This window comes from Adiantum capillus-veneris, chromosome 4, assembly GCF_014529385.1.
Source record: "Adiantum capillus-veneris isolate H3 chromosome 4, ASM1452938v2, whole genome shotgun sequence".
In the NCBI taxonomy this organism is placed as follows: Eukaryota; Viridiplantae; Streptophyta; class Polypodiopsida; order Polypodiales; family Pteridaceae; genus Adiantum; species Adiantum capillus-veneris.
The window spans coordinates 85,879,725-85,897,149 of record NC_140934.1 but is presented as its reverse complement, the minus strand read 5'-3'; the positions used below and the strand labels follow the sequence as shown (position 1 = coordinate 85,897,149).

Below are 17,425 nucleotides of genomic sequence, written 5' to 3'. Positions count from 1 at the left end.
AATTGATCACTTAATGTGGGAGAATAAACGGGAACAAGTGTTAAGATATAGATATGTGCTTATAGATCTATCTCAACACGGGGCCAATGGTAAAGGGGCCCAAAAGGGAGATGGTCTATCAAAGAGCAAGGCTAACCAATGGAGCATAAGACCTTAGGGTTAGCTTCATTGAAGACCTCCAATAAATGTGTGTAAAAGTCCTTTGACCTTAGGTAAGCTAGGGCTGAGCTTGAGGTGGGAACCCGGCCCAAGCTCGAGGTGCTTGTTCTGCTTGAGGTGCTTGTCGTGCTTGAGGTGTTTGTCATGCTTGAGGTGCTTGATTAAGATGCTTGAGGTGCTTGATTGGCTCCATGCTTGAGGTGCTTGATTTGCTGCATGATTAAGGTACTTGAGGTGCCTTGAGAAGCTTGCCTGAGATGCTTGTGGGAACACCCCCTAGTTCAAGTGCTTTGTCATGCTTGGTGAGTAAGGTGCTTGATCACCTAAAGTCAAAAGCATTCCTACAAGAGAGGGGGCGAGCCCTTTTCCTAGGGGCTAGAGAGAGAACACCCACTCACACACACAAGGGAAGCCCCAACTTGAAGAGGCAGCAAGGACACATGTCAAGCCCCTACCCATGTTACCTTCATGTGTTGCTTGAAGCCTATTGGCTAAGCTTCAAAGGGGTCCAATGATAAATTACATGAATTATCTAATTGTTTTAGCATTTATCTAGCCCTCTCTCTCAAAAAGGAAAGGGGGACACTTGTCTCAAGGCTACCCCTACTGCTTGTAATGCCTCCTGCTCATGATTGGCTAGGCCTGGGAGGGTCCAATGAGCTTCAAGCATGAGCTACAAGGGGGGGTCGACCCAAGCTAGCTAGGGGCTTGCTTGAGGGGTATACTCACCCACACACACTCACAATCACTCTCATTGTGTGCTATGCAAAGTGCAAGAGCTCCCTCTCCAAGCAAGTAGAGGTTGAGAGCCTACACCACCACTCTTGGCTATGGAGTGCAAATCCAACCAAGAGCCATGCTTCAATGCTTGAGCTTGTCATCTCCTTCTTCTTCATTACTATGCTATTATGTATGCTAGCAACAAGAGTATGATAAGTGAGGAACTAGTTCTTTCTCCTATGAAATGTTTCTTCTTCCTCTTCCCTACCCTCATTCCCTGCTAGCTCTCTCCACCTTCGAAGGTGTTTGCGGTCTTGGGACTGAGGCTTGGGACAATTAAAGCTTTCTTCAAGTTCATGTTATGCTATGATTGTGATGCATGAAGCTTTCCTTCTTCATTGCATCACCTAGGTCACAAGGAACACAAAGAATGTATTGTAACAAGTCTCTCTTAATGGGAGAAATCATAATACAAATGCCTATTGGAGGGGGGACCGGCTCCACATAAATCCGGTCCTCAACTGTTGTCATGTTCTCTAAATTCTCTCTCTTGCAAAAGTATTGTTCATGCCAAGTTAACTAATTGCTATGATTATGTTGCTATCTTCAATTATGTCTACCCGTTATGCTCACAAAGTTATTTCTCGAAAGTATTCTCATTAATTTCCGCTATTGTCAAGTTGAATAGGCTAATTCCATTACATTTGGCTCAATTTATAGAAGAAACTCTGTTGGATTTTATCCAGGTTCTCGCCATAGCTTCTATGTATCCGTAGGTTGCTCTTTGGCAGTTTAGTGGTTGAGTTTACTCCCACTTTGACAGGTGATTTTCAGTCATCATTTGGTTGGAGTTTGGAGTCACTTGTGTATGCCCTTGTGTGCGGTATTTCGCATTGCGCATAGCGACAGATCTTGCAAGGTTTTGCGAAATGTTGCTATAGTTATCTGGCAGACATTTGGTCATCGATTGAAAGGTATTTTGGCAGCAATCATCACTCACATGTATGTCATTTGAGGTGCCGTTGAGTGGTACTCCGGCAAGAGCGGGTATGCTCATATGTATGACTTTGTGAGGTGATTCCGGTCGAGTTTATTCTCGGATTGGCCATTGTGGCATATATTATTGTCTCTTTGAGGTTTAGTGTTGAGATTTTGCTCCAGTTACAAAGGAGACTCTGCCAAAATTTTGTCAGATATTTATGCGCAATTGAGCCATATTTGCAGACTTTTGTTGATGCGATTCGAGCCAGTTTAGGGCTGACTTGTATTGACATTGTGGGAGCTCTATTTTGGAGTGTGTCTCACAGGTTTTACATTGTGTTTCTGGCCATATTTGTAGACAGTTTCCAGGTGTTGTTGGTGAGGTGGTTTTGCTTTCTAGTTTGCTACATTGTGCTCATGGTAGAGACAGGTGATCGATCAGATTGTGACCTCTCATAAAGAACCACAATGAGAAGTACATCACCCTCACGCTTTACATACAATGTGCTTTCTGTAGGACTGTTACAAAAGCCTTGTTTGACCAAATGAGTGTCAGCCTTCTCATACCAAGCACGAGGAGATTGCTTCAACCCATACAAAGCTTTGTTACATTTGCACACTTTATCCTCTTGTCCTTTCTTGACAAAACCGCGAGGCTGCGTTACATAAACCTCCCTTAATTATATCACCATTCAAGAAAGCAGTAATAATGTTTGATTGATGTACATCCCAACCAAAATGATCTTCCAATGCACATAGAAAACGCACAGTAGTCATACGACAAGTGGGAGCAAAAGTCTCTTCATAATCTATGTCTTTTTGCTGTGCATAACCTTCTACAACAAGTCGAGCCTTACGGCAATCAATCTGACCATCCAGCTTGCGTTTCAACTTGTAAACCCACTTTGTACCAATGGCCTTTTTGCCAGGAGGCAAATCACATAAAGTCCATGTGTCATTTTCTGTAAGTGCATCATATTTTGATTGCACGGCAGCCATCCAATTTTTTGAATTATGTGCTTCATCAAAAGACAAAGGTTCCTTAACATCATGTAAGCTAGACACAGCCAAAGCATAACAATATAATGCATAAGATGCATGGCGAGAGCCTGAACGAGTGCGACTAGACAAGGGTGTATCCAATTTACTGTCACGCAATGTATGCACCATCCATTTTGGAATACCTCTAGCCTGCTCATTTTCAACCCTTTCCTCATCAAGTACATCATGTACATCTGCATCAATAATAGGTTGATCTGTAACATTTTCAAAAACCCCATAGGCTGTAAAGTTTCCTCATTGGAATTTACATTCAAACTTTCACCACTAAAAAGAGGCAAGAAAGTGTCATAAATGTCGTGTGGGTTGATATTATTGTCTCTAGTACATGACAACAAGGGTTGAATAGAATCTTCCACAAACACATCATCCTGTGAGACCAAGATACGCTTTGTTTGCGGATGACACAACTTGTAACCTTTGGTTTTAGCACTATAACCAACAAAAATACATTTGACAGCCTTATCATCCAACTTTCTGCACTGTTTTGTGGCACCAAAGCATATGCCAAACAACCAAAAACACGCATGTGCTCAATAGAAGGCTTTCTATCATGCCATGCTTCATATGGAGTAATAGACTACAAAGCTTTCGTTGGACACCTGTTAAGTACATGAGTGGCACACATGATGGCCTCAAGCGAAAACAAATGCGACAAAGCTTGACTTTTGACCATATATCGTGCTATTTTTGTAAGTGACCTGCTTTTCCTCTCAACAACACCATTTTGTTGAGGCGTATAAGGCACTATACATTGGTGTTATATCCCACAACTAGCCAAAAATGCATTAAATTCATAAGACATATACTCCCCCCCTCGATCGGGACAGAGGGTGCCCATAGTACATTTCGAGACATTTTCAACCATAGCCAAAAATTGTTTGAAGCACATAAAAACTTGGGACTTCGCTTTAAGCGGCAACGTTCGAAGGAATTGACTACAACCTGCTCTGATACCAATTGTTGGAATTAGGGTTGGCCTTGTAGTCAAATTTGTGGATGAAAGATGTACGATACATGATCTCAATTTTGGTGATAAAATTGTTGGATCTGGCACTTTATGTCGTGGGTTGTATAAGCTCACTTTGTATGACAAGTGTGTATCATCTACAAACAAAGTGTATTCTGGTTTCAATGGATGTTGTGTTTGTGAAAGATTCTGTTCAGCCCTTGCTGTCATGTACTAGAGACTGTAATGTAAGCTCATAGGACATTTATGACACTTTGTTGCCTCTTTTCAGTGGTGGAAGTTTGAATGTAAATTACAATGAGGAAAATGTACAGCCTATGGGGGTTTCTGGAAATATTACAGATCAGCCTATTACTGATGCAGATGTACATGATGTACTTGATGAGGAAAGGGCTGAAAATGAGCACGCTAGAGGTATGCGAAAATGGTGCCTCCTTGCTAGGATGTATTCACAAAATTGAGCCTTTCTTGATTGTCTATAATGACTAATTAAACTATGCTTGGATCTTAAATGTTTCTCAAGATAATCATATCTTAAGGATAAAAACCTAGTTAAGCTTTGATGGCTCCTTGCCCTCCTCAAATCATGTGGCTTGCCGTGCAGCCTTGTCACTATTCATAAACCTTGTGTATACCTTGCCCTGTATTAATTTTTTGTAATACACACTGTATACAGAGCCTTGCTCTGGCAAATTTGAATTGTTGATTGTCCCGCAAGTCATGCTTGTAGAGAATCAAGCCTTGCTTGATATAGTCCTTACTGTGATGGTTGAATTCTCCTAAGTGGCTTTGCAAAATGAAAGGAAATTAAGAGAAGATGAGGAATTATCTGATTGCATCTCTTCATAGATTTTCCATGAGGATATGCATGCAACAAGCTTGAAAATGTAGTAGTGCACAACAAGTAACCAAAAAACACTATGAGACCCTGAAGATGTTACTTGAGGTCCTGTAAGCAAGTGTCATTCTCTAGGGAAGACAGGGTAGGCGTCGGGCCTCTGGTTGTGAGAGATTTGTGAGAGATGAAGAAACAAAGAAGAAAACAGCAATTGGCACCAAATTTAATGATGAATCTTTTAAATCGATGAAAATTGATACATGAGATGAACAACACGACTCCTAGTAATGAGCAGAGATAAGTTAAACCACGGGAAACGTTCTCAACATGACCTTGGACATCCTTGGACTCCTGCTTGAGAGATAACTTGAATAAAAATAGAATTATCAAAACCATAGCTTCCCTTCTTCAGACTCCTATTAGCTCGGTCATGTCAACAAGTAGAAGTTTCCCTTCATGATCCATATTTTCCACATTCCCAAAACACACCCATGAGAAAGAAAGCGAGAGAGAGAGAGAGAGAGAGAGAGAGAGAGAGAGAGAGAGAGAGAGAGAGAGAGAGAGAGAGAGAGAGAGAGAGAGAGGGAGCCCAACTACACAAATCTTTCCCCTCCTCCTCTTCTTCTCATGTCTCTTTCTTTTTCAACACACACACACACACACACACACACACACACACACACACACACACACACACACACACACACACACACACACACACACATACACACACACGGAGGGGATAGAGAGAGAGAGAGAGAGAGAGAGAGAGAGAGAGAGAGAGAGAGAGCGAGAGAGAGAGAGAGAGAGAGAGAGAGAGAGAGAGAGAGAGAGAGAGATCCTCCTCTTCCTTCTTCCTTATGTCCTCCTCTTCCACACCCAATAAAACCAATAACCTTCTTACTCTTTCTCTTTACTACACAGCCCAATTCTCTTCTTATTGCTTCCTCCTTGTCTGTCTCCTTGCTTACATGAGAGATAGAGTGCATGAGAGAGAGAGAGAGAGAGAGAGAGAGAGAGAGAGAGAGAGAGAGAGAGAGAGAGAGAAATCCTCCTCTTCCCCTTCCGCAATACCCAATAAACCCCCAACAACTTCTCTAAAGACAAGAGAGTCAGAGAAAGAGGGCAAGAGAGAGCGAGCCCAATCCTTAAAATTCTTCCTCTTCTCCCCTTATTCTTCGTCCTCCTTCACCTATGAGCGAGCCCAAAAGTGATCCTCATTTCCCTTCCTCTCTAAGAAAAAAGAGAGCACAATTCTTTCCTCTTCATCTCTCCAAGCAAGCTCTAAGAGAGCACCCTTCATTTTTCTCTTCCCACACTTTTCCCTACTTTTACCCTTCTTTCTCCCCAAGAATAGCCCCCAAAAGTTTCTTCTCTACCTATTTTTAGGCACTTTATGAGGACCTCTCTTTTGTTTGTTGTCACACTACCATGACAACACTTAATAACGTGGGAGACCTTCCCCATGATATTGTACCCAGAACTTTGAACACCACAGAATCCATAGCCTTCATGGTGTCAAAACCCTTTGTCTAGACAAGTTGGGGTTTTTTTTCTTGTACAACATTTCTTGGGCTCTCTACAAGCTAGTGTAAGCCATAAATGCCATGGCAGCCCTCTTCCTTGCTATAGAATGTAGCCCATGCCTTTTTGCATCCCTTAAGTCACATTGCTTATCCTCCCTTTTATTAGTGGCTGCCTATTAAGTGGCCAAAAGCCATTTTTAGTGATTCCCAAGGCCCAAAATAACCCAATTAATATTGGGTGGCCATTGTGGCCAAAAGCCCATATGCCACAATCCTTTTAAATGTTTAAAGGCCAAATGCCCTATTACCAAATAATGGCCTAGTCCAAACAATGTTTTGGAAAAATCCTTTATCTTATACATACATAAATCCTTTAAGACAATCCGTGAGCTATATTTTCATTGTCTTCTTGCAAAATCCAAGTATAATTTTTCCTTTTCAATCTGTCCTTGATCGGATGTCTTGAATTTCTAACTGGCACAAGGCTAAGTTGTGCCATACCTTTCCTAAATATTGGACTAGCTTTTCTCCTTGTGGATGCATAGCATCACGACATCCACCCGTTTCAAACCTGAACATCCTCTGGCATCAATGAAATTTGCATACATAGAATCTATAAATGCCCAATCATAATGTATACATGTTATTAGTAAGCACATAGTTTTGGTCACATGGTAAGCAAAAACTCCTATGGAAATCAAAAAAACTTTTGCAATCATAACCTAATCATCCAAAAATGCTTGCATCAATAAACTTGTAGAAAAAGTGCAATAAGCAGGCAACATCATATCATTCTCCTAGATCAAAAAACTTATAATTCAACTGCCATTGGTCAAAAACTCCATGGAATACTCTTGGACCATAGGGCATCATCAATCCATAATTACATAGGAGCATCCTTTGAACAAAAACTCCTCTTTGATAATAAAATAACGTCAAGTGTTCCCATATTCCTAACATAGGCCAAAATATTGACATGAACCATAATATACCCTCTTGTTGAGTGCACGTGATACCCCTACATACCTACTTGGTGCACCCCCGAGGATGTGGCAATTGTGTCATCACCTTCACTAGCATTGTCTGAGTCTTGAGTATGACAAAGAGTGATTCTTAGCTTGCTTGCAAAGAAGAAAAGATTTGTCTCAAGATCTTGGGAAGAGGACGTTTAGAGGTCCTATCATGCGAAGGTCGTGGAAAGCAACAAATTCACAATAGGAACTAGACACTCATGGCTCATGGCCAAGTGCCACTGCCTACAGGGCCATCCACCTCTCACTTCATACCTCTGGAGATACCCCTTACTCATATGCACAAACATTCTACCCCACACAACCCCCTCTTCCGTATTAGTGTTGCCTCCTTTGTATTGTTTGGTGTTTACCTATACTTGAGATATTTATAAAGGATTTTAATTTTTTTTTCGAATGTTGTCAAGCTCATGAACCAATCTATTGTAAGTACTTGAAACTATTAGCTGTCTTCAAAATAGTGTTTCTATTATAGCTAGTGAAAGGCACTGGCCACTTGAAACAATTTTCTAAAAACTGTATACCAAATGCCACTGCCTACAAGACCATCCACCTCTCCTCTAGATATGACTCATCTACACAAGCATTCTATCCTTCACAAGCCCCTCTTCCTTATAAGTGTTGCCTCTTTTGTATTGTTTTGCGTTTCCCTATACTTAAGATGTTTATAAAGGATTTTATTTTATTTTTTGTTGAATGCGACCGAGTTCATGAACAAATCTTGGCAATATGTGAATGGAGGTTTCTAACTCTTTACACAGGAAGCATTACTTTTCTTTCACTCTCAATGCTACCACTTGGCAACATGCTATTGGAGGTCTTCAACTATGTAATGATAAGAGGCACAATTAAAGACTTGTAGTGTGCCCCAACTTCTCTCCAATTGTTGCAATAACAACAACTGCTCAAGCTACAACATACAATAGTGCTCCTTGGAGCATTGGACTACCAAAAATTCTTTGATGCTACCACTCAAAAAAAAATGTTGGGGGCCTTCAATTGTTTAAATGGTAGGCAAAAGATCCATTTTCCTTTTTTCATACTCTCGATCTTGCCACTTGGCAACATGCTATTGGAGTTCTCTAACTTTGTACTAAAATGCACGATAAAAGCCTTGCAATGCATACCAATGTCCCTCCAATTGATGCAGAAATAATAGCTACTCATGTTGCTACACACAGTATTGCTCTTTTGAGCATCGTGCCACCAAAAATTTAAAATTCCTCAAAAATAATTATTGGCTTGCAGTTCTTGCCTTGCAGCAGCACATACCAAATGGCATATAGCAAAAGTCTGGGAGATGATGATGCATAGCAAACAGCACATGGGAAACAATATGGGAGATGATGATGCATAGCAAAAGGCACATGGGGCCTTGAATGAGGTTTTTACTACAAATAAACAATCTAGGTCTCTCTCTCTCTCTCTCTCTCTCTCTCTCTCTCTCTCATGCATACACACAAACTCAACATCTGTGTCTTCTTGGATACAAGTGGCAGGCAAGTGGTCCTATTGTTGCAAGTCCAACTCCTCTCAGGTGCGAGTGGAAACTCGATATTTGTGTTTCCTATATACAAGTGATAGCCAACTGGCTTTACTACAAGTCCAACTCCTCTCAGGTGCGGATGGAAACTCGATATTTGTGTTTCCTATATACAAGTGATAGCCAACTGGCTCTACTACAAGTCCACCTCCTCTTGAGTGTGGGTGGAATCATCCTCCCCAAGGACATTCACATCATTGGCTAGGATGTTACCATCATAACTTAACTCTATTACAAGCAAGACTATGGCAGATGATATTGGAAATCAACATATTACTGCAAGGTATTGTTGGTGAGCCCCCATGCCGGGACAGCTCACGGTCTATGTCAAACCACGTAGGGCGACGATGAGTCCAGCCCACAACGGGGAGACCTGAACCATGGCACGTCCTCGCAAGGAGCCAGAACTTGCGTATCCCTCCTCGCTGTCCTTTGTTATTCTGCTCGCGAACCTGAAGGTCTGTTAACCTCTGCTAACCTCTGCTTATGCATGCCCTTATCCCCATCAAATCCTCTAAAGTCAGCCCACACCTAGACTTTCCACCATTCTCTATATTAAACCTCTAAAGGGTCCAATTCCCAGGCCACATCTTGTGAGTTTCTTATAATGCCCATTCTCTCAAGGGGACTTACCCATGCTAAAGGCCTCTCGTCGACCAAAGGCCCTCAAGGCCTTGTGACTCGAAGTCGAGTACTGGTGTCGAGTGATTGTAAAGGGTCTCAAAATAATCTCAAGAGGAGAGACCTGTAACACTCTCCCTGCCCATAAGAGAGCTCGATGTCCTCATTGAGCACGTCTACATTATCCAAGGGTGTTGCATCCTGTCCACCAGCATGTCACTCGCTTCAAGCAATCAGCCGAACCAATCAATGTGTTGTAGCTGCGCTTTGATACCACATGTTAAGCCCTCGTGCATACACCACACAAAGAGCCTAAGACACTGAACATGGGGCTCCACTCGAGCTCGGGAGCGAATCTATGGCCAGGTCTATAGTGGTTGGCAACACCAACAGTCCAATGCAATAAGACAAGATGCGAGTGAGGGTATATCCGCCTCAACTTGATGAGCCACTACGGGCTCTACAACCCAAATGATAAGTGTCCGGAGCTCTATGGAACGCACATCTAGTGGCATACAAAATATGGGTCTTGTGCCCCTCACAAAAGGCTAGCTTTAGCCTCAAAGGCTTTGATGGCTCTGCCTTTACGGAGACCATGCGGCTTCACAAACAAAAGCCCGTTGCAGGCAATATCACCGCACTTTGCTGGCGCATAAATGGTGCAAATACCTGATGAAATAACCCTGCAACGTCTTGACCTGGTGGACGACTATCTATTACCAAAACAAATAAATCCATAGCCCCCTCCGGGCAATAATGTCAATGTAGAAAGGAGTGGGAGAGCGCTCTCCATCTCTGTCAATCTGGCTCTTGAAACCCTGCCAATAACAAGACTTGTAGCACAATGAAACCAAATAGTGGACCAAGACCACAACCCGAGTGCGGGTGCAAACTTACAGCCAATGGAGGGAAGGGCTTGGAGCCCGGACGCAAGATGCCCACTTGCCAAAACTTGTTATATTCTGCTGCGAGCACTCCCTGTCAAAAAACCTGTTTTTTTTCCTAATGAAAATGATCTGAACCACAGCCTGTTGTAGGTGTTGCAAACCTGCATAGAAGATGTAAAGGGACTACAACCTTGTGGAGAGAGACCTGCTCCTTGAAACTGATGTCCACTAATCTGCTCGCATCCCCCAGGCTGGGTCAACTCGCCGTAGCCTATGTCAACCCACGCAGGGTGACGATGAGTCCAGCCCACAATGGGGCGATTTGAACCCTTGCTCCCTCACACGGAGCCAAAACCCCTGCTCGCTGTCCTTTGTTTTTTTGCTCGCAAACCCGAAGGTCCGTTGACGCATGCTCATATCCTTAAGACTCACGCCTCCATGAAATCCTCTAAAGTCAGTCCACACGTAGACTTTCCACCACTCCCCATATTAAACCTCCAAAGGGTCCATTCCCATGCCATGTCTCGTGGGTTTCCTATAATGCCCAGTATCGCAAGGGTGCTTACCCGCGCTAAAGGCCTCTTGTCGACCCAGGGGCTTGGAGGCCTCGTGACTCGAAGCCGAGTGTTGGTACCCAGTGACTGTAAAGGGTCTCAAAATAAGCTCAAGAGGAGAGACATATAACACTCTCCCCACCCATACGAGAGCTCGATGTCCTCATTGAGCACGTCTACAGTGTCCAACGGTGTTGCATCCTGTCCACCAGCATTCCACTCGCTCCAAGCAATCAGCTAAACAAACCAACATGCCATAGCTGGGAGGCCCTCGTGCATGCACCACACAAAGAGCCTTAGACACTGAACACAAGTCTCCATCGAGCCTGGAAGATAATCTATGATTGGGTCTATAGTGGCTGGCAACACCAACAATCCAATGCAATAAGACAAGATGGGAGTGAGGGTATATCCACCTCGACTCGATGAGCCTCCACGGGCTCTACAATCCAAATGATAAGTGTCTGGAGCTCTAGCTATGGTTTGCACATCTACTGACATAAAAAATATGGGTCTTGTGCCCCTCACAAAAGACCAACTTTAGCCTCAAAGACTCGGCCCGCTCTGGCTCTACGAAGACCAGGTGGCTTCACAAACATAAGCCCATTGCATGCAATATCACCGCACTCTGCTGGCGCATAAATGGTGCAAATACCTGATGGGAAAACCCCGCAACATCCTGTCCTGTTGGGCGACTATCTATGACCAAAACAAAGCAATCGACAGCCCCTTGCGGGCAATAACATCAATGTAGAATGGAATGGGAGAGCACTGCCTGTCTCCCTCAATCTTGCTCTTGAAACCCTACCAATAACCAGACTTGTAGCGCAATGAAACCCAATTCAATGGACTAGAACCACAACCCGAGTGCGGGTGGCAAACTCACAATTAATGGAGGCAAGGGCCTGCAACCCAGACGCAAGATGCCCACTCGTCGAAACCTGTAATATTCTATTGCGTAAGCACTCCCTATAAAAACACCCGCTCTATTCCCCAATGACAATGATCTAAACCACAGCCCGTTGCGGGTGTTGCAAACCTGTACAAAAGATGTAAAGGTACTACAGGGTGAAAGCATGTATAGGTGGTCCAAAAAGGGCTGACTTGGACACTCCTTTGTGGTGTAGTTTTTGGGAACTTTTGAGTCTACGTTTGATTTTTGGGGGAGGAAACTCAATGATGAGTAATGAAGATGGGGGGAATTTTTAAAAAAAGAGGGGTATGCATACTTTCTAACCACCTGGTTACCACTTTTTTTGCACCATAAAGCATTTCAAATCACTTTCTGACCACCTATTGAGCAACATTGAGCACTTCAAAGCAATTTCTTACCACCTAGTCACCACTATGTGCTCCTTGTGAGGAGTTTAAGTGCTTCAAAGTGTTGATTACTTCCTTGAAAGCACTTTGAAGTACTTTCTAAGCACCATTCAGCATTGTGGAGCACTTCAAAATAGTCTCTTCACTCAATCGTTACCACTTGGTCAAAACTCCATAACCACCTAGTAAGCATTATAGAGCTATATCAAAGCACTTCAAAGTACTTTGAAGGACCCTTTTAGCACTTTGAAACACTTTCTTATCACCTATTAAGCGTATTGTAGGCACCATTGAGCACTTCAAAGCACTTTTAGGTGCTTTTAAGGCATTTGTAAGAAATTTCTAGGCACCAGTGAGCACTATGAAGCTTTTTCTAACCACTTGGTCAGCACTTCCTACTCCAAGTAAGCAGTTTAGACCTATCTCAAAGCACTTCATAATATGAAGCACTTTTAGTGTGAAGTCTAACCACTTGGTCAGCACATTCTACTTATCTATTGAGCAATTTAAACTTATCACAAAGCACTTATAAGCACTTTTAGCAACAAGCTGACCTGCAAGGAGTTTAAATCTTCTTTAAGCCGCCCCAAATCAGTAGTGGCACTTGCCTTGGACAACATCTTGGTGATAGTTGTGACCTCTACCTCTTTGCGGTCTACCTCCGGTGGATCTAAATCGGGTGAGGTGTTGAGCACCTCCAACTACTTGTTTAGTTGGTCCAATTCCATGTAGAAGTCACTGTAAGCATAAAAATGCCCTTCATTTCTAAGCCACAGGTCCCTCTTTTCCTACAGCTGCACTTTCACCTCACCCAACGGCCTTTTTTGCTCATTCTCCTGACCACTAAGTCCCTCCGCCATGCTAAGCACCAGCTGAATATACATTGTCGGTATTGATGACAAGGCACCGTCACAGATAGATGCTTCTATTTGAATGACACGTGTCAAGCCATAATTGGTGCGGAACTTGTTGATCTTCCACTCCAAACCCCCTTTTTGCATCTTGCAATTTCAAGGATACTACCACCAAACCTTGCCCATGCAATTCGATGTCTAGTCGGATCACTCGCTGCTGCTGGACACCTCTCATACACAAAACCGTGTGCAAGTTTTGCTAGCAGCTCACCATTGGATGGGGTTGCTTGGTATACCTTCTGGTACAAAAGCCGGCACTTGTCAACGAACTCATCCCTCACATGATTGAGAAATAGCTTTGTGCTTTTCTTGTGTAGGCACTTGAAGACACTTAGCCACTCCTCATCGGGGATATCTTTATCTGTGAGCTTTTTAGGCAGCTTCCCCTCTAGGCTAAGCATGTACTCTTCGTGCAGTTCCTCGGCCGAGAGAAAAAATCTTGATAGCCGCGGGTACTTCAATGCTGCAAGCACCAAAAAACAAAGCTTGTTGAAAGCCTAGCTTTGCAAACACAGAAGCAATGGGAAAAAAATTGCAAAACATACACATGCATACCTTTCGATGACTTTGTTCACAGCTTCGAGTTGGATGCAACGCATTCTAGAGTTCTAGGCACAACCTGTACCTCCACTTTTGATGGAATGCTTCGTGTCGCGAGCTCATTGGCTGGAGGGGTTTGATCTTGAAGTTCAAGTTCAAACATTGTGCCCTTCCCGGTCTTGTGCCTTGGTAAACCACGTGCAAGTGACTTCATCTTGCAGCCTACGACTTCACTGTACAGTAAAGAGGATGAGCTTATGAGCACACAAAGAAATACTAATGCCTACAGCTCTAAGTGCTACAGTATGATGCATGCAAAGCTTGACTTCGGTAAAGAAGACATGCAAAACGGGACATGCAAACATATAAGCCTCATCAGTTCAAAATTGTTTATGAGCACGACTGGCGCCTCTGTTTTTGCAGAAAGGATGCATGTCTTATGAGCACGAGGAGAAAGACTGATGCATGCATACAACTCCAAGAACTACAGTATTCATCATGCATGCAAAGCTTCACTTCAAAAGTAGTAGGAAGAACAGCACATGCAGACATGGAAACCTCAGCAGTTCAAAACGGCAGTAGGGTTTACCTTCTCAGTTCGACAGAGCAAAGGCGAGAGTGAATGAGATGTTTGCAAACCTCAGTAGTTCAAAATGGCAGTAGGGTTTACCTTCTCAGTCCGGCAAAGCAAAGGCGAGAGTGAATGAGATGAGCGTTTGAGTTTCGAAGCTCAGGGAGATCACCTGGCACGCAGGAAGAATCTATCAAAAGTTGAAGTCGTCCTATGACAAGTCACATTACGCATATCTTGAAATGATGATTGAGCCGCCCCTCCCTACAATCAGTGGCCCCTTCCAACTACTAAGGCCATTAACATTTGAAAATTCCCCTTTTCTTTTTTGAATTTATCACAAATTCCTTTCCAAAGTACTCTTTGGGTGGTACCTCAAAAAGTGAAATAGTGGTACCACCAATACATGCTTAGACCCTACATCCCTGTGAAGAGCGACCTGCTCCTCAAAACTGAGGTGCAGAAGTCTGCTCGCGGCCCCCACACTGGGTCAGCTTGCGTCCTATGTCAACCCATGCAAGGTGACGATGAGTCGAGTCCACAATGGGAAGACGTGAACCCTGGTGTGCCCTCGCGCGGAGCCGAAACTTGCATATCCCTGCTCGCTATCCTTTGTTATTCTGCTCACAAATCCAAAGGTCCGTTAATCTCTGCTTATGCATGCGTGTATCCTTAATACTCACGTCCCCCACCAAATCCTCTAAAGTAAGTCCACACCTAGACTTTCCACCACTCTCCATAACAAACCTTCAAAGGGTCCATTCCCAAGCCACGTCTCATGAGTTACGAATAATGCCCATTCCCGCAAGCGGGCATACCCGCGCTAAAGGCCTCTCGTCGGTCCAGGACCCTCAGGACTATATAACACATAGCATTTAAAGGGGGGGGGGGGGGGGGGGGGGGGGGGTAAGGGGATCAATGGCAGGGAACTGGAATGGGGCTTATCGAGGGGATCTGGACCGTGCATACCTGTAAAAACTAAACCTGGACAGTGGGGGGCGGGAGGGGGGGGGGACCTGGGCATGCTGGCCAAATTCAAGCGGGATAAAGCTGAGGGAAGTGCCATGTCATCAGGGTGGAAATTTGAATTTGGGACGCTTTTGAGGGGTCGACAAGCGGAGAGGCCACGCTGTTGGGGTTTGGGCAGAGAGGCCACACATTATCTCTGAGAGGCAGGAGGGTAGAGGGAAGAAGCCACAACAGGTATGGAGAGCAGACAAATGTTGGACCTCAATGTACCTTGGGAGGCAAAACAAGTTATGCAATCCATTGACCTAAATGTAACCTGGGAGGCAGAGGGAGATCGAGGGATGCCGGGCAAGATGGAGACACGATTGGATGCTTTCGAGGATGGGGAGAAACAAAAGCAATATCGTATATTTGATTTGAATGAGGAGTTGGAGGAAGGCAACTCGTCATCAACAACAGGCTCAAGTAGTGCTTCCATGGAATCAGGATCCCATTCTAGTGGTGGTGACCAAGTAAAGGAGTTTACCAAATCCCCTTCAACCTTCCTTGCAGATTCAATCCATAGGAGGAAACCCGTGACCCAATCTTTTGACCCAGAGTTGCATGCTCTCACCATTTCTTTAGCTTTTCTCTGGAGAGCTATGACCTTATGCTATTAGATCTTCAAGGGATTTGTAAGACAACATTGGGTATGCTGCACAATGTTGGCATGCATGATGTAAAACGATGGAACAAGATGAAGGACAATCTTGTGATCTGAGGATCCCCTCGGCATGGATCAGTTAGGATCTTCTTGAAGGGTGTCCCTCCCAGAGTCATTGCACCAAAGGAGGAGTGGGCAACCATTACAGAACAATGTCACGTCGACCAACAAGGGGCTCATTTGAGCATGTTGGAAACTATGAATCATGTGAAAACTGCATGGTGTACGGATATCAAAAGGCATGGCATACCTACTTCATTCATTAGAGATGCGATCAGAAATTGTCTGGTATGTAAGAAGGATCCTGTCCTCCAATCTGAATCGCTTATGTTTCAGAAGGTTGGAGGGAAGGGCAATGCCGGTGAGAAAACTCCGAGTGAAAAAATTATTACAGATAGATTTCATGTGTGTGATGTGCTGGAGAGTATTATGATAAACCATAAAGTCAGGCTTGTTAAGATAAGATCAGCCAAGGTAGGCGAAGGAAAGGTAGAGGACTACTATGTCTGTCATCGTGGTGGTTCAAGAAGGCATCATGGAGAAAACAAGTGTAGAGACAGGAAAACGAAGAAGTGCGGTTGTCCTTTCAACGCACAGTTGCAATTCAGTGAGGGAACAAGCCGTTGGTCGTCATCATTTAAGATGATTGGATGCTTCAGATGTGTATTCGATTCTCACAACATGCATGGGCCGTGGACAGCACATTCAAGACAAACGTTTATGGGTTGCCATTGTATGCAGGTGTTTTGCCAAATCAAAATGGTACAGGGATTCCTTTGTGGTTGATGATGTGCAGAAGTGACCCTGGGACATGTCAAGAGAGCGTTGCCCTTGAATTGACCATCCAGATGATATTCTCGAGAAGGGGCAGCATACGACCGAATGCAATTGTGATAGACAAATGTCCCCAAGAATTGAATGCCATCTTGAGAGACATCAAAGATGATCCTGCTTGTTGGGCTAAACACAGTGAAGGACAACGAGTCCAAGTAGCATGTCATGTCCTGGCTTGTTGTTGGTTTCATGTCAAAAAGGCTTGGGTGGAGAACCTTTTGCCGCAAGTGCCAAGACACATGCAAGACCATGTTTATTCTTCAATGTGTAACTTGATGTACTCCAGCTCCGAGGACGACTTTGAAGCTCGCTTTCAGCGCCTCTTGCCGGACTACTCCAATCATGCAAATATTCAACGTTATGTCTCCAATGGACGGTGCTCGAAGTCATGTGTATGGCGTGAACACTGGCCGAAGTTTGGACATCTTTTTCCCCATGGCAATGTGTACACAACGAATTTGGTGGAAAGACTTTGGCGATATGTCAAGTATACTCTCTTGGATGCGAGGATAAATAGGTCAGCCTTGGATCTACTACATGCACTTGTTGGCAATGCCAGGAGTGGAAGCTGGATGGGAGGAACTCTCTTGGAGTTCTTCAAGCAAAAGCAAGAGCTAGGTGAGCTATTGTCCCACTCCTTGGACTTTCTCTTCGATCTACCTCTTAGTAAAGTTCATGGCATGTT

General features: G+C 43.9%; 1 pseudogene; it reads left to right on the top strand.

The window, feature by feature from the left end:
- The first annotated feature begins 15,439 nt into the window (after nt 1–15,439).
- On the top strand, nt 15,440–15,963 carry LOC147459542 (uncharacterized; annotated as a pseudogene).
- The last annotated feature ends 1,462 nt before the right edge of the window (nt 15,964–17,425 follow it).